Source organism: Gossypium hirsutum, chromosome A13, assembly GCF_007990345.1.
Source record: "Gossypium hirsutum isolate 1008001.06 chromosome A13, Gossypium_hirsutum_v2.1, whole genome shotgun sequence".
Taxonomy (NCBI): domain Eukaryota; kingdom Viridiplantae; phylum Streptophyta; class Magnoliopsida; order Malvales; family Malvaceae; genus Gossypium; species Gossypium hirsutum.
In genome coordinates, this window is record NC_053436.1 from 11,083,945 (window position 1) to 11,087,407 (window position 3,463).

The following is a 3,463-nucleotide window of genomic DNA, read 5'->3' on the forward strand; positions in this document are numbered from 1 at the left end:
TTATTTTCTTCGGACAGGTTTTTCTAGTTTATGACCAGAAGAAACCCGTCAGGACCACTACTTTTTGACGGTGAGATCGACAGCACAGTTCGTAGGAACTGGAGAGAAATAAGGCGAAGCCTAAGATACACAGAGGACGAGCAAGAAGACGATACTTCAACCACAATCGAGGAGATGGATGAAAACCAAGAAAATCCGCTACCTCCTGCGATTCCTGCTGATCCAGTAAATCAGAATCCTGCTCCACCCACTATGTATGATTATGCTAAACCTAATTTAATAGGAACTGAGTCAAGTATAGTTAGACCTGCTATTGCTACAAATAATTTTGAACTGAAACCTAACACAATTCAAATGATACAACAGTTTGTTCAGTTTGATGGTTTGCAGGACGAGTATCCTAATGCTCACTTGGTAAATTTCCTAGAATTTTATGATACCTTTAAAATTAATGGCATTTTTTATGACGCCGTTCGTCTTCGGTTGTTTCCCTTTTCGTTAAGAAATAAGGCTAAACAATGGTTAAACTCATTACCACGAGGGTCAATCACTACTTGGGAACAAATCATCGAAAAGTTCTTACTAAAATATTTTTCACCGGCTAAAACGGCTAAATTACGTAATGATATTTCTTCTTTTGTGCAGATGGATTTAGAAACACTCTACGATGCATGAGAGAGATAGAAGGACCTTTTGCGAAGATGCCCTTACCATGGGTTACCACTCTGGCTACAGGTTCAAACTTTTCATAATGACCTGAATCCTTCGACTCGGCAGATGATTGATGCAGCCGTTGGAGGAACCATCAATAACAAGACACCTGAAGATGCCTATGCATTTATAGAGGAGATGTCACTGAATAACTATCAGTGGCAAGTCACGAGGACAAAGCCAACGAAAATAGTCGGCGTTTATAATGTCAATTCGGTCACCATGCTCTCTAATCAGTTAGAACTCTTGAATAAGAAAATTGATGGTTTTCTTAGTTCTTCACAGGTTCACCCAGTAATGCAGTGCGAAGCAAATGGAGGTGGATCGAGAAATTCTGAATACCCACCTTATGGCCACAACATGGAGAACGAGTAGTTAAATTACATGGGTAATAATCCTCGATCTCAAAACAATCCTTATAGCAATACTTACAATGCAGGTTGGAAGAATCACCCAAATTTTTCTTGGGGAGGCCAAGGAAATCAGAAACCCCCGCCCTTTCCAGGCTTTGAGCAACCACCATACCAGTAGGAGAAAAAGTCGAACCTTGAGGAGATGCTAACCAAATTCATCTCGGTGTTAGAGACTCATTTTTTGGATACAGAGACGACACTCAAAAATCAACAAGCATCAATCCAGGGGCTCGAAACTCAGATTGGACAGCTCGCCAAGTTGATTTTTGAACGACCACAAGGTAGCCTACCAAGCAACACTGAATCTAACCCAAGGGAGCAACTCAACGCAATTGCCATTCAAGATGAGGAACAGTTAGTGGCAAAACCAAGGCCAGAACCGGTGGTAAGCGAAGGTAAGAATGAGGTAGGCCAAAATGAACAAAAATCGGTAAGTACATAATATAAACCTCGTGTGCCATACCCCAATGCAACAAGGAAAGACCGCTCAGACAAAAAATTTGGTAAATTCCTTAAACTTTTAAAGAAACTACATATTAACCTACTGTTTATTGAAGCACTTTCGTAGATGCCGAACGTAGTCAAATTTTTTAAAGGAGCTTCTAGCAAATAAACTGAAGTTATATGAAAGGTCGCATGTAGAGCTGAACACGGTTTGCTCAGGCATTCTTCAGAATAAGCTACCCAACAAACTAAAAGATACAGGGAGTTTTACGATTCCTTATTTAATTGGTAGTTTAGATGTTAATAATGCGTTGACTGATCTAGGGGCTAGTATCAATGTTATGCCTTACAAATTGTTTAAGCAACTAGGTCTATAAAAACCCAAACAAACTAGGATGAGCATTCAATTAGCAGATAAAACTATCAGATTTCCTAGGGGCATCATTGAAGACGTACTTGTTAAAATTGACAAATTTATATTCCCAGTTGATTTTGTTGTTTTAGACATAGAAGAGGACAGTAATGTTCCTTTAATTTTGGGAAGGCCCTTTTTAGCAACTGCTAGAACAATTATTGACGTTGGCACAGGTGAACCCACACTTCGTGTAGGAGACGAAACAATCAATCTTCAAGCTCGCAACCCGAACAACACATCGAAAATTGAAGGTGATTGTACAAATTGTTCTACTAAGACTGATCATACAGTGCAACCTATTTTGCAGGAAATAAGTTCGAAGGACACACATGAGCCATGTTCAATCCACAACAAAGAATCTACCCATGAAGAACGAAGGTTACGAATCGAGGATTTAGATGAATGACTGACATTTAAACCGAGAAAACATGATAAACCAAAACTACGCTAGAACGAGCTCAATGCCTCACCAAATCAACTTAAGGTTGGAGATAAAGTTTCATTAGATGCCGTAGATCCTCACATTAACACTGCCAAACCGAATGAAGAAATTCCTCTTACGGTACTTAGCATTTTCCAATTTGGTACAGTCGAGGTAAGTCATCCCAAATTCGGCACCTTAAGGTAAACAATACCCGCCTAAAACCTTATTTTGATGGGATTCATAGAAGGAATGAGGAGTATAAACTCCTCGAACCACCATAACCATTCACCAGAGAGGTAAGTCGAGCTTAGACTATAAATAAGTGCTTTTCGGAAGGCAACCCAAGCACTAACAATATAAAATTCTTAAAATTTTAGTTTTAACATCTAACATACTAACCAACTTATGGAACACAGGCTTTCTAAAGCACACACGGCCAGGCACACGGGCGTGCCTTAGGCCGTGTGAAAACAGGGCAAAATTTTCACCAACACGGGATGCTATAAGTCGCGACGGCCATGCGTTACAACCGTGGGCGGATCTGCCAAAACAACACGGACGTGCGACACGCCCGTGCCGTAGGACTGTGGTTGAACCTAAAAAAATAGCACGAGCATTTGCCATGCCCGTGTCTAGAACCCGTGGTCAAACCTATTAGATTAAAACGGGCGTGGGCCTACATACACAGGCGTGGGGGAAGCGAACAAAGACAAACACGGTCGTGCGACACAGCTGTGTGCACCCACACGTCCAAGGAACACGGACGTGTGCCAAATGTCAGACGTGCCCAAAGTCAAAATTCGCGAATCACACGAGCAAAAATTGGGGAACACGGGCGTATCCCCTGGCCGTATGGCCCAAAATCTATAAATACCCTTCACTATTCATCATCTTTTTCACCCAAAATCTTTAACCCTAGCCGCTGCAAGTCCACAGGTCTCCCTGCCATGCCCGTGCACCGCCTCCAACTCCATTTTCGACTACCATTCTCATCTTTTTAGTGTTTGTTTACTCTTTTCTCTCTATTTTCTTCATCCCTTTTACTAATTTTATGAT

The 3,463-nt window shown here is 41.3% G+C and overlaps 1 non-coding gene across 1 annotated transcript; it reads right to left on the reverse strand.

The window, feature by feature from the left end:
• Positions 1 to 612: 612 nt before the first annotated feature.
• On the reverse strand, positions 613 to 719 carry LOC121212874 (small nucleolar RNA R71). Its single transcript, XR_005908246.1, has one exon. It is a non-coding gene; the product is annotated as a small nucleolar RNA R71 (small nucleolar RNA).
• Between the last annotated feature and the right edge of the window lie 2,744 nt (positions 720 to 3,463).